Raw genomic sequence first — 26,612 nt, forward strand, 5'->3', positions numbered from 1 at the left:
ATAATTATTAAGAGAGAGAATATATGTGATTCAAATGGTATAGATTAGGCACCCAATAAATATTAGTTGAATTTGTGAACAAAGATACACATTTCATATTTTAAAACCCTCCATATTTTGCATGTGCATGAAATCCTATTTGTCTCTAAAGTACTTACAAGATAACATTTAAGTACATTCATCAAATGTCATGCATACTATATATGAGAAACAGAGACAGAGAAAGAGAATATGTATGATTAAATGTATATACACATACATGCCACTAAAGGACAATACCAATATGTATAATTTCCCTGTGCTTTGATTTACATTCTTACATTCCTAGTAAGCAACAGCTGGCCCTATAGACTGTACTGTAAGCTCTTAGCCAATAAGAATCAGTATCCTGTATTGAATTGTTCTCTACCAACAAGTGCTCTACCATGATGTCTTATTTGAGGCCATAGCTAACATATATGTAGTTTATTCCATTGTATTCAGTGAATTCAGTATTAAGTGTCTTAGCAAGACTTTTGACACATCAAGACTGATAAAACACATAAAAAGAAACACAGGGAGAATACTATTCTGTATTCTCACGTGCAAATTTTATAGCATCTTCATGTGCAGAAAGAAGGTACAGATTAGGAGCTAAGTAGGGATTGTGGGAAGACATTTAACTTTATAAAGGCAGCCAGCTATAAACTTCTCTGGAAGCTGAAAGGAATGCCCAACACATGTGTGAATCACAACTGGAATTCACTTTGGCTGGTTCCCAAAAAGAATTTTTTAAATGGAAGAGTAATTGCCAATATATGAGGTCAGAAACACAGCTCCATAAGAGCCTTGCATATCTCTGGTTCTGTTAGTTCTTTCACTACTAGTAGCTGTTCTCCTTTTGCTAAACAGGATATATGTGAAAGAGTCTGAATACGAAGCTGAAATATAGTTAATATGTAGGGGCCATTATTCAAGAAGTATAAACTTAGGCATCTGAATCTTGGACTGACAATGGGCAACGTAAAGCTCTTTCATGATTTATATCACCCTGTGTTAATTATGTGTGTGTGTGTGTGTGTGTGTGTGTGTGTGTGTGTGTGTACTATATACCACATTTGTCTTTTTTTCTACTGTGGATAGTATTCCATCAAGCAATTTAATAGAGACTTAAATATAAAATTTATGAACTGGAGTATCCATATCCTAGTGATCAGAAGGGCAAACTCTGATGTGCTTAAATAGTAAGACCACATAGAGACAGGGAATAAATGGGGTAGAATCAGGGATAAGGGCAAAGAGGCACTTACAATGATAGAATTCAATGTGATATCAGAAAACATAGATTCCAGTAGCAAGGGGGAAAAAAAGTAGAGAAATGAACAGTTACTCTGAAGAGATGAGAAAATTAGCTAATTTTTTTTAAAGTCCATGATTCACAGGAAACAAGAAGAGACTAAAAACTGGATATGGTATAACAAACTAAGAAAATAATGCTGATAAAGAAAATGAAGTTTACAGAATTGGAAAGAAGTAAAAAAATGACTGCTGACTAAAACTCACCAGGGAATACTTTTTTAAAACTGTGAACATACATAAAGCAGCAGGACCAAATAAAATGGATCCCTGGGTGTTGAAGGAATTCACTAATAAACTACCCAGCACAGTCAAAATTGTTGCTGGAAAGTCATGGAGCACTACAGAAAGCTAGAAAATTGGAAAACAACAAGAAATGTGGCGTCATTTACTGAAAAGGGGGAAGCATTGTCCTGTCATGTACCTTCCAATAAGTTGAATGACAACACTTTAAAAAACAAAATAGACTATTAGAGCTGCCCTACTTGAGTTCCTCCAAGGCAAGCACTTTAGTGTGCATGGCATATGGCTCAATTTGTAGGGTGGTGGGAAATTCCATAAATAATATTTGCTGAAAAGTGTAAATCCACATAACCCATTTGGCAAATTCAGTTGTTTCTCCCACAAACTCATATATAGCCTAGGTAACAGAAATTATAAGTTCCATAGTTAAACATTCTTGATATTCACAACACAGAATAATTCACCAAGATTAAGATTAATTTACAATGGGAAAGAGGCAATGAGTTTTAGTTTTATTTCATCATAGAGCTCCCATGGGCTTACATGTTAGGCAGGGCTGGATTTGAGTCCCTGCTCCCCCAATTTATTTTTTAACCAGAGAAATTTATCAAATCTTTCTGAGTCATAGATTGTTCATCTACAAAATTGTCTAACAATAAGGCTTATTTGTGTATTTATGTGTGATGTTTTTCATAAAGAAAATATGACAGCTACTATGAAAATTAAATATATAACATGAGAAAACAAGCTGATTACATAGAACAGCACCTAGAAAAATAACAGGGGTTCAGTAAATCTAGTTCCATTCTCTTTTCCAACACAATAACATTCTTCAACTCTCTTTAGCACAGCAGTTAAATTTTGATCATAATTAGATGGGAAATACCTAGTTTTCTATATTCATATTAATTGGATTGAAATAAGTGATCTCTAAAGGACAGTAAGTTTGGCCTCTTGGTAAAATATTGCACAGACTTTGAATAAGTTATTTGTTCATCACACTGTGAACTAAATTTCTAATTGTGGTTTTTGGATGCTGTGTACAACTGGTCTTAGGTATTAATAGGAGAATATGGCATATTGTAATGGAAGCCAAAAAGTATGATGGTGGGCAGTTCGTTATTGCAAAAATAGTTAAAATAAATATCTGTTTAGCTTTTTCTTCATTCTCTGCAAAAAGGCAGCTACTTAATGTTTTTCTTTCTTTAAATTAATTTAAAATTATTGCAGTTTACCCACAACAGGATTAACTATAAAGAGATCATTGAAGCAGGACTATTTACTGCAGTCCCACACAGATTTGTTTACTAGCTCTCTTCTTGTATGACAAACTTGCAATTTCTTTTCCTTTTTTTACTTTTATCGTTTAGTATACTAGACAGTGGAGATAGAAAAGCTGCATTTCTAATTACTTTAAAGATATATATATATTTTTGTTTTTAATACTTGAAAATAAAAGTTTCTATTCTCCTACAGAAATGCTGATTATTATTTGACCTTAATAGAAATGAACTTCCAAAATTGATTTAAAAATCCTCCTAACCAATGAGAACTTTGACTATCCTATAATTGGACTGTCCCACACTCTGAAGGTCAACCAGTTGGTGGCAGCCGCAATCCTGTAACTGAGGCCAAAGGTCATCCTATTCCTAAACACTCTTGCTTCTGATTAGCCCACCAATTTCTGATATATGCGTTTCCTAAAATCCATATCTAAGATCAGCAATGTACTTTGTTCAGAGATACTGTCTGTTGTTTTTTTTTTAAGATTTATTTATTTTATTTTATTATTTTTGGCTGCATCAAGTCTTAGTTTTGGCACACAGGATCTTCGTTTAGGCATGCAGGGTCGTTCGTTGCTATGCAAGGGCTCTTCCCTGTGGCACGTGGGCTTCTTTCTATTTGGGGCGCACAGGCTCCAGGGCTCATGGACTCTGTAGTCTGTGGCACATAGCATAGGCTCTCTAATTGAGACGTGCGAGCTCAGTAGCTGTGGCACTCGAGCTCAGCTGCCCTGCCATATGTGGGATCCTAGCTCCCCGACCAGGGATTGAACCCACGTCCCCTGCATTGTAAGGTGGATTCTTTACCACTGGACCACCAGGGAAGTCCCAGTGATACTGTGTCTTATAAGCACAACTCTCCATTGCTGAGTAAGAAATACACAGTTTTATTTCAAATATTGAGTGTCAATTTCTTCCTTTCCCATACTTAGTGGACAGCAACCAGAAGAGTTGAAATTATATTTCCAGTTATTTGTAAACAATTTCATATCTTTTGAGTCATATTTTGCTATATTCTATTCACATTAATAATTTCAGAGACTGAATCAAAGACTAACTCTCCTGAGGTATATAGGCAATTTTATAATTTATCTTTTGCTTAAACCCCAAGTAAGTAATATATTATGGACTATCTGTGAATCAGCATTTACTTAAATTCAAAGAAGATCTGTAATCCAAGAATTACACTTTTTACTATGTTAAAAGCTTTATGAGATGAAATCTTCAGGAAAAGTAACAGGAAATAGATTTGTTCAATAAGGAGTTATATGTGTTGCTGGTGCCTTCTGGGTTTCATCTCCTAACTATACCTAGTATAAAGGCAAATACTAGCAACTAATCTCGACTTTCTAAGCTTTTATATACTCAGTAAGGTCTTCATTTCTCCCAGGATAATTATGAAATCATTAGTCATCATTCAAGCTACTGGGAATAGCCACTTTGCAAGATTGATTGTTTACTCAACTAATTTATGTAGAAGCTTTTATACTGATGGTCTCTCCACAGGACAGAAAAGCAAACACAAACCTCCAAAACAATCCCTTTAGGATATAATTACAATGGTATTCGATTAAATTGTTTTAGTGGCACTCTAAGTCCTGGAGAACAGCTTTCCAATCATTTCAGTCTTCTAAATCTCAACCTATTCAACTTTCGTCCTTCACATTCTAAAATTCTGCATGTCCTCTTAAGTTACTGTGGTGGGGAAAATTAACACATCCTGGTCTTCTGTCAAAGGATAGTTTCTAGAATTCAAGAGAGATCATTTGAAACTAGAAACACCCATTCCAGATAAGTCAAGCAGAACCAATATTTCTTCAATTTTTTTTTTTCTCTCTTTTGTTCTTCTCCTTTGGAGACTTCTATTAAATATGTGTTAATTTTTCACCATGTCATACCATATAGGCCTCACTGGCTTTTCCATTCTTTATTTTTTCCTTCTTTGCGTTTCAATTGGAATATTTCCTACTGGCTTAGTTTCAAGTTTCCTAATGATATGCTTTTTAATAATTGTTATTAACCCCATAAATTGAATTATTAATTTTGTGTTCTTATATTTTTAATAAAATTTGTTCTAATTATTATATTTTTCAGTTGTAGAATATTCATTTGATTTCTTATAGATCCCAACACTTTTGTAACATTGTCAATGTTTCCTTTATTTTTTTTGCACATAATAATCATAAAATTCTAATCTGCCAATGCCAAATCATCTGTATCACCATTAGTTAGTTTATGCTTCTATTTTCCTTTTGGCTTTGGGGCATTTGGTCCTGTTTCTTCTAATGCCTAGTGTGTTAGTTATCAATATATTGCTTCTCAGCTCCAAATATACCCTTCACTGTTCTGCTTGTGATACTGAAAAACTTCTTCTTTGCCAGAGGCATAATTTTAAGCTTTGTAGGTAGAGGACACTGGAGGGGTACTCGGAAGGGAAGGGATACTTCTTGCTGGTTCTTGTGTGTACTCTTTTGATAGGTTCCTGCAGCAAGTAGCAGCCATCAGTGTATGTCACCTCCCCATGGGCAGCATCCCCCCAAATTCCAGAGAGAATCTTCCCAAGGTATTAGTAATAATGGATAATTCAGTGACTTTCATGCTTGCCACTTCCCCATAGATAACTCCTTTCAGCTCCTCAATAGTTACCAGTAGATTCCAGGTACAGCATCTCCCTGCTGGAGGCTTTGTCTGGCACCACAGAGGGTAGATTCCCAACCGCTTCCAACAGCACAGAACCGTTATGTGGTTGGTTTCCCCAAACACCCAGAGGATGGATTCCTAGAGATTCCCACCTGTGCTGCAACTCAGTGTCTTTACCATCTAGTACATCATAATTGTACCCTTTCTCAGGAGACCTGGAGGTGGGGAGTACTCTTTCAGATGTCCTTAAATGCGTGCTCTGCTCCAACCCTAAGGGTAGTGGCTTCTCTTTATATATGATATCCCTGTTTCCTTTAGAATTCTCTTTAACCCTTGCCAGCTAATACTCCATTACTTCAATCCCTGTTATTATTAATAATTCTTTATAATAATATTTCCCTGTTCAAATTGTTCTCTAGATCCTGTCTCCCAGTTGGCCCCTAATATAGAATTGGTACTAGGAATGGGATTTGAGGATTGGTTTGATCATGACTTTGGCTTGAGCATAGTTCTGAAATTCTTGCCAATTGGAAATGTGTTGCTAGTCACAAATGACATAAAGTGACACTACAAATGATCAAGCTGTTAACTATGGTTAATTGTACTGAAATGCCCACTGAAGCAAGTTTCTTGGGAACGCAATCGGATGCCACACTTGACCTTTAGGGCAGTAGTGCTGACTACAAGGACTATGTGTGGGAGGCATCAACTGAGTGCACAGGATGACTTACAGAAGGAAGATAAGAAGATTGGGTCCTTTAATTCTAAGTTTCAAAAACTGTCTGTCAAGTGCAGATTAACCCTAAATGAATCTTTTATTTCTTCTGCCCGCCAGGCTAATACTGTTGGAAAATCAAACATAAAATTTAATTGTACAGGTTGTTGAATTACATAGTCAGTTGAATTCAGAGTTTCCTCTGTGAAGGTTAGGGCATTGATTCAGAAATAGAGGGATTCTGAAACCCTGAAACAACCTTCAACCCTCGGATCACTTTGATCCTCTCTAACCAGTGAAAGTACTTTGTTTTCTGAGGAAAGTAGCTTTCTTTTGTTCAAAAATCTGTGGTAACATAACCTGGAGGAGATGCCTATCCTATCCCCCGTTTAACTTACCAGTTTGGCCTTTACAGGTGTTGGATAGATCTTAGAGAATAACTGTGGTTTATTACAGACTTAATCAGATAATGACTCCAGTTGTAGCTACTCTTTAAGATGTACTACCTTTACTGAATAAATCATCTCTTTTCCTCCATACTATTTTGTAAGGACCTCCAAAAACAGTTTGCTATCACCTGACCTGAACAAGATGAGCCCTTCAGTCTTGCCACAGACTGTCAATTCCTCTCTTCTATACCATAATATAGTCTGAAGAGGTCTTAATGATTTTGACATCCCATAAAACATGACACTGGTCTTCTACATTGAGAATATTATATTGATTGGATCTGATGAGCAGGAAGTAGCAAGCGTTTTAAATACCTTACTAAGACATGTACAGATTAGAAGGTGAGTGAGAAACCTTACAAAAAGTTAGAGGACCCTCATCTCAGTGAAATTTTCCACAATCTCACATCATTTTCTCCCATCTGAAGGTTTAGTAGTCTAGAGCATGTAAAGATATCCCTTACGTGATAAAAAACAAACAGCTGCTCCTTATACCTCTTACCACAGTAACTGGCAAAAAACTTGATAGTTTTATTTTGGGGGGATTTTGAAGACAACATGTACCACATTTGAGTATGCTACTTAGATCCACAAAGTGTCAAGTGGTTGCCAGTTTCAAGTGAGGACCCGAGCAAGAGGAGACTCTGCAACAAGTTCAGGCTGTACTTCAAACCACTCTACTGCTTGAGACTTATGATCCAGCTGATTCAATGATACTTAAAGTGTCCTTGGTGAATAAGAATGTTATATTGTGCTTGTACAATAAGAGAATAATAGCACAGTCCTCTATGAGTAAGAACAGATTGGGCAGGTCCAGATGGTATAACTGATATGCATAGAAGGTAGCTCAGAGTTTGATATCAACTCTTTTGGTATTGTCTCATATCCTTCAATCTATGTCCATGGATTTTGGGAACATGGGGTATTACTTAAGACTAGTTGACTGAGGAAAAAAAAAAAAACAACTCAAGCCTGGTTAGGAGATGGCTTTATGACATACAAATATTACCAAAATGCAGTAATAAGACACCGCAGCCCGACTCAGAGATAATCCTTACTTAAGAAGTGTGGTAAAAAAAACTCCTAATGGTGAAAACTTCAAACAGTACATTTACATTTGGTTGTCCACTTTGTCTGAGTAAGAGATAGCTGGAGGCATGAATCTACACTAATTCATGGGGAGTCACTAACTGGTTCGCTGGATGGTCAAAGTCTGGAAAAAAACAGGATTGAAAAATTAGTGATGAAGAAATACTGAGAAGAGGTATGAATGGACCTCTCCGAATGGGCACAGACTATGAAGGAACTTGTGTCTCATGTTAATGTTCAGCAAAAAGCGTCCCCTTTAGGGCGGGCTCCTCATAATCGGTTGGACAAAGTGGCACACTTCGTTGGATGTCAGCCAGACTATTTCCCCTGCCATCCCAGTGTTTGCTCAGTAACCCTCTGAACTAAGATCTACATTGGCAGGACTAGAGGCTGTTTATGGGCAAACAATAATGTATTTTCTTTTACCAAGAATAGCCTGGATAATGATACTGCTGAGTGCCTAATTTTCTAATAGTTGAGGTGAACACTGAGCCCTGAATATGTCATCATTGCCTGGATGTAAAAGCCAGTCACCTTATGGCAATTTGACGACATTTCATCATGGATTGGGAAGATAATTTTTCATACTAGAATAGGTACATTTTCTGGATATGGATTTTCGTTACCTTACTGTAAATGTTCTGGCAACACTGCTTTCCAGAATCTCAGAGAATGCCTTGTAAACCATCATGGCATTCCACATAGCATTGCTTCTGATCAAGGAACTTATTTCATCAAATAAGATATAAAAATTGGCTAATGTCAGTAGAACTAACCTTAAAACATGTCGCATTGCTTGAAAGCAGTTGGACTCATTGAAAAATGAAATGGCTTACTGATGTCTCCTTTATAGCACCAATTGGGAGACAACACCCTGAAAGGATAGAGTTCTGTCTTATAGGATCCAGTATATGCTTTGAACCAAAGACCATTCTGCCATGCTGTCTCCCCATAGCCAGAGTACATGGTTCTGGGAATCATGAAGTGGGAGTGGCTCTTCTTGCTGTTATACTCAATAACATAATGTCAGAATGTTTATTTCCTGTAATAAGAATCTTAAATTTTGCTGGTTTGGAGGTCTCAGTTCCAAAGGAGGGAATAATTTGACTATTGAAAATAAGGAGTGTCTTCATGGTATTGGGAAATCTGACTGATACCTAACCATTTTGGATCCTTGTGCCACTGAAACAACAGGCAGGACAGAGGGTTTCTCTGCTGGTTGAAGAGGTTGTTTGCAATTATAAAGGGAAAATCAGATTGCTGCTATGTAATGGTGACAAGGAAAACAATGTCCACAATCCAAATAATTCACTAGGGGCCTTCTTAGTACTTATATGCTCAATAGATATGCTCAATAGTAAAGGTTAAGAGAAAACTACAACTGAAAAAAGAAAGCATAACAGTTGAAGAATACAGAAACTTTGGGAATAAAGTTTTGAGTCATTTGTCAACTGAAAAAAATGCACAACCCGAGAGTTGTGAGTTAAGTTTTCTTTGGGGCACAAGGAGGACTGTAGTCTGGGAGACAGCATCTCAGATAGCTCTGAGGAGCTGCTCTGAAGAGGTAGCGGGGAAGGTCAGTATTATATATGATTTTAATGAAGGGGGGGGTGGTACATGCAGTCAAGCACACATGTTGGCAGAGCCTTGCTGCAAGTCATGAGGAGCAGATGTATCCTTTAATGATTTCAGTGCTTTTCTAAATATGAGAAGATGCAAGAATTTGGGCTCATAAAATCTTCTCCTGAAAATATCTAACTATCCTGAAGGCCTGTTCTGCCAGTTTTTCCCAGAGCACAGAGTGCCTCATTCCAGATCTCCACCCGAACTCCTTTCAGGGTATGTTGAAGGTTAGCGACTGCAGTGGCTTATGACTTTATTCTTATAGAACCAGATGGCAAGTGATAATTTTTCGTTGGCACGTTCAACCAGGTAAAGAACCTCAACTGAGATCCTGCATAAGTTTGGGGAAAATAGGGAATAGGTATTAGAGGAAGGAATCTCTAAATTATCAACTATTCTCTTTTGACCAATTAAAGAAATGAGGACAGCAATAGCTTTGTCTTTTTTCTCTTTGCTTATAGTATGTATGTGCTTCTTTATATATGCTATTTTTGTCTTATTTCCATTGTAATTCTAAATAAAGCTGTTGACTATTAGCTTTACAATTTAACATACAGGTAACAGAAGATTTAGTAGTACTATAACTAAAGGTGTGGGTACAATAACTGCTGGGATTATGCATTTGGGGGAAAGTTTAAGAACTTCTTCACTTGTGCAAAAGGTAGCTGTATCTTGTTATTGGAAAACCGAGTGGTTTTCTTGTTATACAGAAATTCAAATGTAGTAGAAGGGTGCATATGAAAGTAAGTAGCCAAAGGGATGGACTATAACATTTAACAAATATATAGCCTTTAGGTACCAAATTCACTCTTAATTGTTGTGCTTGTAATACTGGAATTTTCTCCCATCAGCTGGAATAAAGTTAGCCTTTGTTTCAGCTCTTGAAAGCAAAGAACTTTCAATGGACCTGGCAGAGAAAGGCTGTCTTCTTCCTTCCTGTGTGTGCTCTCTCTTAACTTACTATGTTTGCCAAGTCAGCAGTGCACAGCAGCTCCCCATGACAACTTTGCCAGCATTCTAAATGATAGCATCTTAATGCACCACCCCAATGAGTTTTAAGTTCTCTTTGTACCACTTCCTTGTTGACAGCTTTCCCTTGCAGCCCAGAGGGTGACTTCCACAGCACAACATCTCCCCATGTGCGGCATCCCTCACTGTCCCAGAAGGTGGATTCCATCCCAGAAAGTTCTACAAGCACAGATCCTTCACAGAATTTCCTGCCATTCTATTGGCTATAACCTTACTTTCTTCAATGAGGTCTAGATGCCAACCCTCAGAGGCAGGACCCCTTTTCCAGATTTGCTATTTTGTTGGGTGTTCTGTCTTAGTCCTAGGGTTAGTGGCTGCTCCCAATAACTGCTCTTCTTGTATTCTTTAGTGTTCTCTTTATAATTTGGTAGATAATCTCCTATTATGCTAATCCCCTGTTATAGTTCTTAATTCTTTAATTATTAAACATTCAAATTTATTGTGTAGTTTATGTCTTCTGACTATATTCTGAGAAACTTATCTGTTAATTTCTTATTGATTGCCAGACACTGCATACCAAAATTTTAGAGATTTTGAATGATATTATCGTCCTTCAGAGTGTTATTAATGTGTTCTCCTGGAAGGCTTATAGTATAGGAAAGTGTGGTACAATAATCATATAAAAATATATATGATATATTTATATATCATATATATATATAACAAAATGTTATATATATATATAACAAAATGTCAGGTAGTGCTAAGGAGTATGAAGGAAAATTAAGTAGGGCAAGGAGATATACAGGAACAGAGTTGGACTCTTTCGATAGGCTAGTCAAGGAATGCTTCTCCCAAGGAATGTCAAAGAGCAGATACTTGAATGATGGAGTCAAAATATTCCTGAAAGAAAGAACAGCAAGTGAAAAGCCCCAGAGAAAAAGGTGTACAGATAATGTAGGATACAGTAAACAAGGGAGATAAATATAAACAATAAGATCAGAAAAGCAGGCCACACAGAGCATATGAGGCCATATTGAAACCTCTTTAACATCTTAGGGTCCCTGCCCGTCTCTCTGTAACCACCCTGCTGTTTTGTTTTGCTTTTTGTAATGTAAAATTAGTGTATAATCAGACATAGAATTTTTTAGGTGATTAGTGCTAAACTTTCAAGTATTAAAAACATACAGTGGAACATACAATACCAAAAAATAGTGAAACTGCTATCACAGTGTCTTAGTTTGGGTTCCCCTCAAATCAGAATCTGAAACAAAGACTTGGGAGCAGGTAGTTTATTTAAGCAGGTGATACCTGGCAGCAGGAGTGAGAGAATTGGAGAGTAAAGCAAGGAAGAAATAAGAGAAAATAAAATATCATTAAAGAGCTAGTTACCTATTTGGACAAGTGGGATTCAATCCCACTGGAGAACCACTATGAATGTCTCAAAATGCTGAGACATTTATACGCCAATTTTACCCCAGAATGCCTCCCAATTTCCTAATCCCTTCCACCTACCCATACCCCCATTGTATTAAATCTCCTGTCTAGATTGCCCTGCATGAATTTGAGCAAGATCTCATGGTTTTGGAAAAACTTTGAGGCAAAAAAATATTGGAGAGACTTGGCAAGCTTTTAAGGTGGAATATTTTTCTCCAGTGTGGAAATTATTCAACACAGTTGCAGGTAAAATGAGTTGACCTGAGGGACTACGGCATGGGGCAAAAATACATCTAATACAAATGATAATTAAGGCTCACAAAGTGCAAAACTTAAACATGGGGTCACGTTATTGCAAGGTTAGAGAAAGGTACTAGTGAAACTTGTGCAAGTAGCTGATTGGGAGTTCTAGGCATTTGGCTGAGCTACTTAAATTGCACTACTGCCTGCAGTTTGGAGCTTCCTGGTAGTGGTTTTCTGTTTTGAATTAAATGTCAATGGGATGATTCTGAGTTTTCTGGCTGGCTGAGACTTAAAGGAGAGTAGTGTCAATCCTTTTGAAATCTTCTTGAGACTTGTTGATTTCCAATCCAAATACTGGCCTCATGTAGAGCTATAAAACCTAGAGAATAGTGGAGGCAAGGAAATCCAGTTCCCTGCTCTATTTATTGAGGCTGTATTGCATGCTGTTTACCTTCCTGGTCTCACCTCCCCTCCCTCTCCACATTGTACCCACCAACCCTCAGCCCAACAGCACAAGATACTTAGAAGAGGGCTGCGTGGAGAATTCCAGCCAAACCAATTATATCAAATGTGTACTGTTATAATGTTATTCTGGTGTTCTACTATAGTTTGCATTGAAATCTCTCTAAAAATTACTTTCAAAATTGAGAACAGTAAATATATTTTTTAATTTACTTGGTAATCTGAGATCATCACTATTAAATTCATATGCTATTTTTTAATGCTATTTGGTGATTGTATTATATAGTATCTGGCCTCAGATTTTTTTAGTTTAAAAAAATGACATTTTGGGCTTCCCTGGCGGTGCAGTGGTTGAGAGTCCGCCTGCCGATTCAGGGGACCACAGGTTCGTGCCCCGGTCCGGGAGGATCCCACATGCCGCGGAGCGGCTGAGCCCCTGAGCCATGGCTGCTGAGCCTGCGCGTCCGGAGCCTGTGCTCCACAACGGGAGAGGCCACAGCGGTGAGAGGCCTGAGTGCCGCAAAAAAAAAAAAAAAAAAAAAAATTACATTTTATTTTCAAATTTATAATTTTTGTCTTCTCCTTTTCCATCAACTTCTAGTTTTTCTTTTTGTTGCTCAAGCTACCTTCATCACTGGAAGACTCTTCTGTTTAGTTTGTACTTGCTAAGTTTTTTAAGGTTGAGAAGCTGATGAACAATAAATAGTACATGTTCTATGGATATAAATAAAAGCATTTTGACAGATATCTTAGGTACTCAGTAGCCTATTTCTCTTTTGTTGATTTATTGGTACTGCTCTCCCCATCCAAGTCATTTTGTTTGTTTGTTAACCAGGAATCCTGAGAAAAATAAAACCTAGATAAATTTCTGTGGTTCAAACATTAATTCTCTTAGTTTGTTTTTTGTTTGGCTTGGTTTTATCTTACTTCATTTTTTAGTGTTTTCTCTTCCTAGCACTGTCTCCCTCCAAGAGCCCATATACTCATGTACCGTTGACTCCTGTAATAAATGTGTTTATGGATATACATAGTATTTCAGGTGAGACAAGTATTATCAAAATTATTTACCAAAAAATATGTGCATCCATTGTTTCATGTTAAAATTATTCTTCCTAGGGAAATAATAATATCCTATTATCTATCAGATAAACAAAAATAAAGTTTTCCACAATTTAGATGCCAGTAGGCTAACACCAGCACCTCACATTTATAAAATATATGACTGCCCTTATTACTGCCTTTATATTGTGTATAAATATATATTATAATATAAATATAATATATAATATATTTATTATTGCCTTTATTTTCCACCAACCTGAGAAGTGGAGGATTAGAGAAGTTAAGTAATTTACCCATGTTCACGTAATTATTTAGTGACTGGCATAGCTAAGGATTGAGTGCATTTCTAGCCAGATTTACATTTCTAAATTTGCTTAATAGAACTGTGTCTTTGCACAGTCATTTTTTTTTTAAACAGTTGCAACCTCTTTCATTTGACTCCCCAAAGTAAGGCATCATGGAAGTGTGAAGCATTGCCGTTTTACAATGTATAAAATGTGAATGCTTTCACTTACAGGGAATTTTTTTTCTTTTTGCACACTTCCATGAGCTCTATCATCTAATTACATCTGATATACAATATCCTGTTTCTTACTTCAGTAAATTCTGTTTCCAACAAGTGCCGAGATATTTCATGAAACAAATTCTAAAACTAATGGCTGTGGGGTTAGCTTTCTAACAAGGAAAAAGATACATCCACTTCTTTACACTCATAATGACAAAAATTAAAAAAACACTTTTGTTTGCTAATGTAAAACAAAAAACAAAACCAAAGTCTTTGGACTAACTTTAATTCTTTTGAAATTACTCTACATGTACTGAAAAGGCATAAAAACAAACATCAGGCAACAACAGGGTTAACTGTCTCCAAAAAACACATCTCAGTATCTATTTAAGGTTATGATTTTCTAAAACAAATGTATGTGAATTTCAAAATGTTTTAGAAGATACATAATTTTAAATATTCTTTTGAAGGGTATATGATCAAAAACTTTAAAGGTAACTGCCCTCCTGTACCATGCATTGATTTTTCCTGCCCAGTAAAAGCAGACAGAATTAAAGGTCTGTGACTATTTTCTATTCTCCATTAGCAAAATCCCTTGTTTTAAATAAGGGACCAAAATAAATAACAAATACAAGTATTCCCTTCTTAAATCATTATTTGAATACAAATAATTTGTGCTTGATTTTTATGTTTCAATAAAATAAAAAGGTTGTTATTAGAAATACCCATACCTGTATAATTTCTGCCTTTAATACACGACTCAAAGTGATGGGAAAATTAGCCTAGGCTGCAACAGAGAATTGACTACAAGGGACTAAGACTTCTTCTGTGGATCCCCTCTCCAGTCACAGGGCAAGACTTACTGGTAAAGTCCTTATATTTGCATTTGCTAGGAAACACTGGTTCAGAGATAACTTTTTACTTGTCAACAGTCCCTGGTGTTCTAGAGTTCCCTTCCATGTTTGATTTATTATGAAGTACTTGAAATACACAAAACGTGCAAAGAATAACATAATAAATTCCCATGTGTCTGTCAACCAGATTTTAAACAAGTTGACATTGTGCTGTATTTGTATTTTATTCTTACAGAAATGAAAGATTTACCAGTACAATTTATACTTACTTTATCTCCCTGCCCAAACATTCCTTTCCCCTTCTCCTCAGATAGAGTTCATGCCTAAAAGTATATTTATACTTTTACTGTATGAGTACATTGCATAAACCATATAAAAACAATAAAATATAGAATATTTTGGCAATTTTAAGGTTTGAATAAATTGCATTATACTGTGCTATATTCCCCCACCCCGCCTTAACAGTATGTATTTAAGCAGTGTTGCTTTAGAATTGATTAGCTCTAGTTTAGTCATTTTATCTCTGAATACTATTCACTTTTATGAATTAATAAACCACAATTGAATTTTCCCATTCTTTTTTATAGATATTTAAGTTCTCCCATCTTCATGTTTCTTTGTTTATTGATTAGTTTCAGTATTACAAATTGTTGTAACGAATAGTGCTGTCAAACAAAAACAAATCCCAACTTAAAAAGCAGTTTTATTCATGAGAAAAACAATTGCCATAGGAAGAACACTCCAATTTCAGAAATCCGCAAACATCTCAATCAAATTTTAAAAATTCATTTTATAGGGTAAACATGGAAAAAACAGAAGTAAGCAGAATCTTTTTAGGGGAAGCTGAACATGCAAGGAGAAATGACCAGTAGGATCTGACAAGAAAAGGGCCTCACTATTGTCAGCTGAATACCAGGAGAAGCTGAGAATGGGAGCAGATTCCACATTTTAGTGCTTGCACATGCTTGGGGCACATGGTGCTCAGGGGCTTGTAGGAAGGAGACAAGCCTGACTAAAGTTTGGTCAAGACAAAGCTGAGGACAAGAAATGGCCAATTGTGAACATTTGATCAATCTTCCTCACTGTTTAAGAGAAAAAGTATATGCCTAGACACTATTAGAAATGGAATAAGAGTCATTGCAGGGTTAAGGTTGGTCCAAATAGTTTTCGGGGGTAAGATGCCCTTCACATTCTTATTGACCCTGAAAGACTAGAGGTATCTTATAGTGAGTATGCTGTCAGACTGACAGCTGTTGGAGGGTCTTAGAAATCAGGCATTTAACAAAATATATAAGAAGAAAATTTTAAAAATAAGTATTAAAGGTTGAACAAGTGAATAGAACCAAAATATGAGGTTTGGACGGAGACAGTTGAGAAGATTCCAAGATATTGGGCCTAAAGCGTCTACATTCAGATAGTAGAATGAGGATAGCAATGGCAATCTGAGAATTTCCCAGTTTACAGTCTGAATACTTTTGGTGATGACATAGACATCAGCGGATTCTAGAAACATGAACATGTCTTCCAAGCACTGTGCATGTGCCTCTTCAGAAAGCCAGAATCATGTGCAGATGATTGTGCAGGACTGCTAACTGGAGTTCTGTAGTTCTTTGGCAATGATATTGAAAGTTCTGGTAATGTTGTCCACAGTTATGGATATTTTCTGGGGTAGAGCAAGGAAAATTCAGGAGTTTTGTCAAATTTCCCAAGTGGCCCACTGAACAACAGCTTCAGGCACAAAGGTTGTTCATACATGATCTGCTGCAGTAGTTAAGTCTTCTAGGTTTTACTCTCAATCTTTTAACCTCCTCTTCTAAGGCTTCTTAAGAACCCTCCTTCTAGGGCTACTATTACGTGCCTGAGTTTGTAGTTGTAACATGTTAGTGTAGACCTTTGGGCTTGTGTGGAGCCTGGAAAATTTAGAGGTAATAGAATGAGAAAAAATTAGAGGTTAAGATCAGAAGAAAAGGCAGTCTGGTTAAAAATTTGATAAACACTAACTAGGTTTGCAAGATCTTGTTAACTAGGTTAACTAGGTTAACAAGATCCCCGTTCACTTAGCAGGTAGATACCAAGAGGTTCCACTATGCCTCATTAGGGGCTATCCAAATTCATGAAATAATTTTCCCCTGAGTTTGCATCTTGGAATTCATAGGTGCTCTTTTGATAGAGATGTTATCTCATCCAATTAAGAAGAAGATAATGATTAGGTTTGTGCTTACAGAATGAACAGTCTGAAGCATACTGGGTAAAATTATGTGTAGGATCATCTAAGTCTATTAGATTCATGTACTCCTGCCTCCCATGGTAATGGTGTATGTATTTGTATTGGTGGCAAAGTATGTTTGATTGCAAATAGTTTTAGGTACATGAAATGGCCTTTGGTTATGTCACAGTGGAAGCACAAATTGCCTTTTTTGAAAAGTATTAAGTTGAAGGAGGGTCCTTTTGAAATCTAGAGTAGAAAGCAAAAGGGCCACTGAATGATAACACAGAGGATGACTTTAAATCTGACACCGGTATAGGAATTTAGGGGAAACCAGAGGCTTACAAAGGAAAGGGAGTATATGCCAACAATCAAAAGTAGAGTTGTGAGATTGTGCTATAAATTGAATAAAACGATGTCACAGATTCTGGGGTCCTTGCAGGGATGGAGGAACTATTCAAGGGAGAACAGTTCACAGGTCTGGTGAGGGAGGAATAGATAGTACAATATAAATCTTATTATATAAAGTTATGCTTTCAATGTGGAGAGTTATAGGAATAGCAAAAGTGATGTGGGAGGGGATAGAGAAGGATGAAGCCAAGGAGGACAAGAAAAATAATGAGAACTAAAAGTAGTTAAGAGAATCCTAGGAGGCCATGTTCTGACATCTGAGGTGGAAACTGATGACTTCATGGTGTCATCAGCTTGTCTTAAAGCTATCTACTTCATGGCTCTGTATGCTTCTGGGGACTTTCGAGAAAGCCTCAGTTTAAGGTTTCCATTTGGAGTGGACTTCCATTCAGAGCAGGATTTATACCTTTTCAGTTGAGAAATATGAATCCAGGTTTATATCCCCTGGAGTTTGACAACAGTGTTAATGGTAAAGAGGATGACATAAGCTTCCTTCCAACAGGGTTCAAAATTAATCTTCACGTGATATCAGCTCCAGAGAACTAAGCCCCTAATTTCTAGGCTTCCATCCAAACCCCTCTTCAGCCCCTAATTTCTAGGCTGAAGAGGAGTTTGGATGGAAGAACTGGAGGAATAGCAGCCTTATTCTGTTGATGATTAGTGTGGATATAATAAGTCCCTTGCAATATTTAGGATGTTTGAATTGACCAAGATAGAATTTTCAAGAGCCCATACAGAATAGGGAATAGTTATGGGTTATTCAGTTATTATTTCATATAGGGTCAGTTGCTGTGACCCATATAGAGAGGCTCAGAGAGCAATCAGGGCTAAAGGTAAAACCTTAAGCAGTAGGAAATTGAGTTCTTTCATCAGTTTTGTACGTTTTAACTTTAATAGTCCATTAACTCTATCATTCCAGATGACTGGAAATGATAGAATTAGTGTCATTTGGGGATAAGGGAAGAACTTACTGGATTGCTTAGAGGACTACCAAAGAAATGGGTCCCTTGGTCAGGTGAAAGGGCCAGTGGAATTCCCCATGCAGGGAATACTTATTGTAACAAACGTTTAGTAACAGTAGTGGCAGTGAGTGGTACTTTCATAAGGGAAAACTTCAAGCCAGTGAGAGTACATAGATAAGATAATAATATATTAATTTCCATGAGATTTAGCAAACTGAATAAATATAATTACCAATAAAGAAAAGATCCTGCTGGAAAGGTTCCTTTTTTTGTCCCACCTTTGCAGATTTATCAGGATTATATTTTTGAGGTGTGGGACAGGAAGCCACCACTTGTTTCAGAGAGGGGTAAACTTTCCCCACCAATGTTTGTGGAGGAGTTGATTTAGTTTCTTCCTTCCTTGATGAGTGATTTTATAAAGTTCAGAAACTGAATTTCAGGTAAGGGACTGAGGAAAGACCAAGGGGCTATCTGAGTGTTTCCAAGGCTCAACCACTTAGATAAGACATTCGACTTGTTTCCAGTTGGCCTTTTAATGTTCAAACACTTTGAACTGGGAGGTTTTAAGTACCTTAACTAGAGGATCAGGTGTAATCAGAGTAGATTTAGGATCTTATCTGATTGTGGTGAGGGTGTAACAGCTTTATGACAGTTTAGTATATCTATCAAGAGTAAATTTACTTTTGCTTCAGGGGTTTTGTAGCCGATGTGTGCTTCTATCTTAAGTTTGGTTATTTCCTTTGGCAATAATAAAGCACCTAAGAAGTCAGACAACTGCTTTTCATTCTCCATTGGTGTCCCAGCTGTTGTCTTAAATTCTCTGGCTTTCCATGACATATGAAAATCATGTGCTATCCCCAAAATATATCTACTGTCCCTATAGATGTTAAATTTCTTATCTTTACCACAGATAAGAAGCTTTGTGAGAGCCACAAGTTCAGTGATCTGAACTGACTTAGCACCAAATAAAGACTTATGCTTTCTGGGATTTTGAAAATTTGTAGTGACATATACTTCCTGAACATTTCCTTCTGAGATACAGAGATAGGAGCCATCAACAAAGAGATTGAGGTCTGGGTTTGCAAGGAAGATTTCTAAAAGGCCAAGATGGGAGAGGATTGAGGCTTGAGTGTCCATAATAGAATCATGCAGTTATTCTTCCATTGAGAGAGGGAAGAAAGACAGGATTGAGACTTTGACATGGGTGGATAGTGATGTGGAAGGAGAAAGCCAAAGAATTTCATAACAGGTGAACTGAGAGTTCAAAAAGTGTTGGGTATTTTCAGTTAGGAGAAGGGTCCAAACCACATAAGGGACATAAAATGTTCAGGGTATGACCTAGCACAAGGTCAGCTGTAGTTTGAACTAATTGTGCAGTTGCCACTACTGCTAGCAAGCAAGGAAGGAAAACATGAGCTGTAGGATGCCAGGTAAGAGGAAAATATCTGATTAACCTCTGATTTCCATTATGTTTTTGAGAAAGAACCCCTATGGCATTTTCTTCTGTTTTATGAACAAATAGGAAGAATGGCAAAGAGTAGTCAGGAAGCCCTAAGTGGGGTGGAACAAAGGGAGAACTTAGGGATTCAAATTATGTTATAGTAGGCAAGTCCCATTTTAGAGGTTCAGACACAAGTTTTTTTAGTCATGCCATATAAAGGGGGTGCTCTAGCAGAGAAGGTAGGAATACACATTCTACAATAGCCAATCAGTTCCAGAAAGCCTTGAAGTTGTCTCTTGGTTCAGATAGGAGGCTGTTAAGTCTGGTCTTCATGTGATCTGGGATCAGGTTTTTCCTTCAGAGGGAATATCATGACCTAAATAGTGGACTTGGGGGTAGCAGAGCTGAACTTTATCACTTGAGACCTTATGGCACTTCTTAGAGTAGTCTTTTAATAAGTATTGGATGTCATGTAGAGATTTGCTGAATGTTTTAGAACAAAGAAGGTGGTCATCTACATATTGAATGAAGATTTAATTACAAGGGAAGATCAAGTCTTTTATATTTTCGCTTAAAGTCCAGGAAAAATGTGTGGGGGTTTCTGTAATTCCCTGGTGCTCAAGTGTATTGTTGATTTTCCCATGTAAAAGTAAACAGGTATTGGGAGTTAGAATGAAAGGATATGCTGAAGAAAGTGAAGTATAAACCAACAGTGGTAAAATGAGCGGCATTGGAGGACAGGATGAAAGACAGGATGGTATTTGGGAGGACATAGTGAGGTCTACATCCACCTGTAAGGACTTTGTCTCCCAGATATGGCCTAAGTCTATTGTTCCTATAGCCCCAAATGAGTCAGGAATGTGAGTAAACATGCCTTGAATGTGGGAATCGTTAATGGCTTGGGAACTGTAAAAGGGGCAAGAAAACTGGGGTTATCTATTAGGGCTGTCAGAGAACGAAGATGAGTGGGAGAGGAATCCTGGGCTTTAAGGGTAAGTACCTGAGGTGAACATGAAATATTAAAATTCTAACTAGAATGCAAGTCTCTGCCTGTTAGATAAACTGAATGGTGGAACTTAATAAAAAGCTATGTGGGGCAGCATGAGGCCCAAGAGATATAGAAAGGACATATGGGATAAAACATGTGGTGAATTATCTAACTGCACCTCAGAGATTGTTTGTGTACTCTGAGGGATAAGGGTGGAAAATTGTGAGGTGTCAAATGTGGAGCAGGTGACTCCAGTGCCTACCAGAAAGGTGGTGGATTGCCCAGTGAATGCAGTTATTATTTCTTCTAACCTATTTAAGAGTATTTGAGGGCAGAGAAGAGCAGATCTCTCAGAGCGAAGTCACTGAGACTCTAAAGTTATTGTCTTTTTGTCCTGGGGTGTTCTTTTAGTATCCTTTCCCTAATAGCCACAAGTATCTCTACCAAATACTTTGGCGAAGTTGAGGGTGGCCCTAAGATGTTAGAATGATTTCCCTCAACTTTTTTTCAAGTTAGAGAGTCATAAGTCTGTGCTGTCATAAGTCATAAGTCTGTGCTGTATACACTTAGCTTTGTTAGCCTGTACAGGCATACCTCAGAGATACATTTTCTTTGCTCATCCATAAGAATCGACTCCTCATCAGTTAAAGTTTTATCATGAGATAAGTGCTCTTGCTGTTTTCACCACATGTGCAGTTACTTCCCCCACTGAAGTCTTAAACCCCTCAAAGTCATCCATGAGGGTTGGAATCGACTTCTTCCAAACTCCTATTAATGTTGCTATTTCAACCTCTTCCTATGACTCACAAATGTTCTTAATGATATCTAGAATGATGAATCCTTTCCAGAAGACTTTCAATTTACATTAACCTGATCATCAGATGAATCACTGTCTATGGCAGCTAGAGACTTAAAATATGTATTTCTTAAATAATAAGACAATATTGAAAATTACTCTTTGATCCATGGTTTGCAGAACTGATGTTGTGTTAGCAGGCATGAAAACAACATGAATCTCATTTACATCTCTATCAGAGCTCTTGGTGACCAAATGCATTATCAATGAGCAGGAATATTTTGAAACAATTGTTTTTCTGAGCAGTAAGTCTCCACAGTGGGCTTCAAATATTCAGTAAACTATGTCATAAACAGATGCACTGTCATCCAGGTTTGTTGTTCCATTTATAAACACAGGCAGAGTAGATTTAGCAAAATTCTAAGGGTTGTAGGATTCTTGGAATGGTAAATGAGCTTCAGCTTAAAGTTATCAGCTTCATTAGCCCCAACCAGAGAATCAGCTTGTCCTTTGAAACTTTGAAGACAGGCATTGACTTCTCCTCTTGAGCTATGAAAGTCCTAGATGGCATCTTCTTCAAATGGAAGGCTGTTTCTTCTACATTGAAAATCTGTTGTTTAGTATAGCCACCTTCATTAATTTTCTTAGCTAGATCTTATGGATAACTTTTTACAGCTTCTATATCAGCACTTGCTGCTTCACCTTGCACTTTTACCTTTTGGAGATGGCTCCTTTCCTTAACCTCATGAACCAAGCTTCAAAATTTTCTTCTCTTGCTTCCTCACCTCACTCAGCCTTGCTGTAAATTAGGCTTTGGCTTAAGGGAATGTTGCAGCTGGTTTGGTCTTCTATCCAGACCACTAAAATTTTCTCTATATCAGCAGTAAGTTGTTTCACTTTAACATCCATGTGTTTACTGGAGTAGCATTTTTAATTCCCTTCAAGAACTTTTCCTTTTCATTCACAACTTGGCTAACTATTCGTGCAAGAGGCCTAGCTTTTGGCTTGTTTTGGCTTTAGACATGTCCTCCTCACTAAGTTTAATCATTTCTAGCTTTTGATTTAAAGTGAGAGACATGCGACTCTTCCTTTCACTCGATTACTTAGAGGTCATTGAGGATCATTAACTGGACTAATTTCAGTATCATTGTGTCTCAGGGAATAGGGAGGCCCAAGGAGAGGGAGAGAGACAGGGGAACAGCCAGTCAGTGGAGTAGTCAGAACATACGCAACATTTATGGATTAAGTTCGCTGTCTTATATGGGTATGGTTCCTGGCACCCCAAAACAATTACAATAGTAACAACAAAGATCACTGATCACAGATCACCATAACAAATATAATAATAATGAAAAATTTTGAAATACCACGAGAATTACCAAAATGTGCCACAGAAACACAAAGTGAGCAACTATTGTTGGAAAAATGGCATTAATAAACTTGCTTAAAGCAAGATTGCCACAAACCTTCAATTTCTAAAATATACAATGTCTGATAAGCACAATAAAATGAGGTATGCCTGTATATCATCATGATGCCTTGTTAAAGCTTGGAATTCAGAGAAAGGGAAATTTTGCCAGTTAATGCCAGAAAAAGAATGGAGCAAGGATCGAGAAGATGCAAGAAATGTTTAACAAAGACCTAGAAGAATTAAAGAACAAACAGACAAAAATGAACAATACAATAACTGAAATTTAAAAAAATACAATAGAAGGAATTGATAGCAGAATAACTGAGGCAGAAGAATGGATAAGTGAGCTGGAAAACAGATGGTGGAAATCACTGCTGCAGAACACAGTAAAGAAAAAATTATGAAAAGAAATGAAGACAGTCTACGAGACCTCTGGGACAACATTAAATGCACAAACATTCACATTATAGGGGTCCCAGAAGGAGAAGAGAGAGGAAAAGGACCTGAGAAAATATTTGAAGAGATAATAACTGAAAATTTCCCTAACATGGGAAAGGAAACAGTTACCCAAGTCCAGGAAGCACAGAGAGCCCCAAGCAGTATAAACCCAAGGAGAAACATGCTAAGACACATACTAATCAAATTGACAAAAATTAAGCACAAAGAAAAAATATTAAAAGCAGCAAGAGAAAAATGACAAATAACATACAAGTGAACTCCCATAAGGTTATCAGCTGATTTCTCAGCAGAAACTCTGCAGGTCAGTAGGGAGTGGCACCATATATTTAAAGTGATGAAAGGGAAGAATCTACAACCAAGAATACTCTGCCCAGCAAGGCTCTCATTCAGATTTGATGCAGAAATCAAAAGCTTTACAGACAAACAAAAACCAACAGAATCCAGCACCACCAGACCAGCTTTGCAACAAATGCTAAAGGAACTCCTCTAGGAGAGAAAGAGAACAGCTACTTAAAACAACACTGTATATATAGAGAGAGAGACTGCTATATCAAAACCTCATGCGAACAACAAACCCCAAAACTACAATAGATACACACACGAAAAAGCAAAAGCAACCCAAACACAACACTAAAGATGGACATCAAACTGCAAGAGAAGAGAATAAAAGAGGAAGGGAAGAATAAAGACCTGAAAAAACAAACCCAAAACAATTAAGAAAATAGTAATAGGAACATACATATCAATAATTACCTTAAATGTAAATGGATTAAATGCTCCAACCAAAAGACAAAGACTGGCTGAATGTATACTAAAACAAGACGTGTATATATGCTGTCTAGAAGAGACCGCTTCAGACCTAGGGACACATACAGACCGAAAGTGAGGGGATAGAAAAAATATTCCATGCAAATATAATCAAAAGAAAGCTGGAGTAGCTATACTCATACCAGACAAAATAGACTTTAAAACAAAGTCTGTTACAAGAGACAAGGCGGGTCTCTACATAATGATCAAGGGATCAATTCAAAGAGAAGATGTAACAATTGTAAATATATATGCACCCAACATAGGAACACCTCAATATATAAGGCAAATGCTGGCAGCCGTAAAAGGAGAAATCTATAGTAACACAGTAATAGTGGGAGACTTTAACACCCAGCTTACACTAATGGACAGATTATCCATACAGAAAATTAATAAGGAAACACAAGCCTTAAATGACATGTGAAACCAGAGGGACAGTTGGTATTTATAGACATTCTGCCCACAAGCAGCAGAATACACATTCTTCTCAAGTGCACATGGAACAGTCTCCAGGATTGGCCACATGCTGGGCCACAAAGTGAGCCTTGGTAAATTTAAGAAAATGGAAATATATCAAACATCTTTTCCAACTAAAACATTATGAAATTCGAAATTAACTACAGAAAAAAACTGTAAGAAACACAAACAAGTGGAGGCTAAACAATATGCTACTAAGCAACCAATGGATCACTGAAGAAATCAAAGAGGAAATCAAAAAATACTTAGAGACAAATGAAAATGAAAGCACAATGATCCAAAAACTATGGGATGCAGCAAAAGCAGTTCTAAGAGGGAAGTTTATAGCAATACAATCTTACCTCAGGAAACAAGAAAAATCGCAAATAACCTAACCTTGCACCTAAAGCAACTAGAGAAAGAAGAACAAACAAAACCTAAGTTAGTAGAAGGGAAGAAATCATAAATATCGTAGCAGAAATAAATGAAATAGAGAAAAAGAAAACAGTAGCAAAGATCAATGAAACTAAAAGCTGGTTCTTTGAAAAGATAAACAAAATTGATAAACCTTTAGCCTGACTTATCAGGAGAAAAAGAGAGAGGAATCAAATCAATAAAATCAGAAATGAAAAAGGAGAAGTTACAACTGACACCACAGAAATACAAAGGATCATAAGAGACTACTACAAGCAACTGTATGCCAGTAAAATGGACACCTGGACGAAATGGACAAATTCTTAGAAAGATACAATCTCCCAAGGCTGAACCAGGAAGAAATAGAAAATATGAACAGACCAGTCACAAGCACTGAAACTGAAATGGTGATCAAAAAACTCCCAACAAACAAAAGTCCAGGACCTGATGGCTTCACAGGTGAATTCTATCAAACATTTAGAGAGGAGCTAACACCTATCTTTCTGAAACTGTTCCAAAAAATTGCAGAGGAGGATAAACTCCCAAACTCAATCTGTGAGGCCACCATTACCCTGATACCACAACTAGACAAAGACAGAAGATAAAAGAAAATTACAGGCCAATATCACTGATGAACATAGGTGCAAAAATCCTCAACAAAATACTAGCAATCTGAATCCAACAGTACATTAAAAGGATTATACACCATGATGAAGTGGGATTTATCCCAGGAATGCAAAGATTTTTCAACATTTGCAAATCAATCAGTGTGATACACCACATCAACAAATTGAAGAATAAAAACCATATGATCATCTCAATAGATGCAGAAAAACCTTTTGACAAAATTCAGCACCCATTTATGATAAAAACTCTCCAGAAAGTGGGCATAGAGGGAATATACCTCAATGTAATAAAGGCCATATATGACAAACCTACAGCTAACATCATACTCAATGGTGAATTGCTGAATGCATTTCTTCTAAGATCAGGAACAAGACAAGGTTGTCCACTCTCACAACTATTATTCAACATAGTTTTGGAAGTCCTAGCCACTGCAATCAGAGAAGAAAAAGAAATAAAAGGAACCCAAATTGGTAAAGAAGAATTTAAACTGTCACTGTTTGTGGATGACATGATACTATACATGGAAAATACTGATGATGCTATCATAAAATATTAGAGCTAATCAATGAATTTGGTAAAGTTGCAGGATACAAAATTAATACACAGAAATATGTTGCATTTCTATACACTGACAATGAAAGATCAGAAAGAGAAATTCAAGAAACAATCCCATATACCATTGCATCAAAAAGAATAAAATACCTAGGAATACACTTACCTAAGGA

The sequence above is a fragment of the Grampus griseus genome, assembly GCF_964374135.1.
Source record: "Grampus griseus genome assembly, chromosome: 15".
Taxonomy (NCBI): Eukaryota; Metazoa; Chordata; class Mammalia; order Artiodactyla; family Delphinidae; genus Grampus; species Grampus griseus.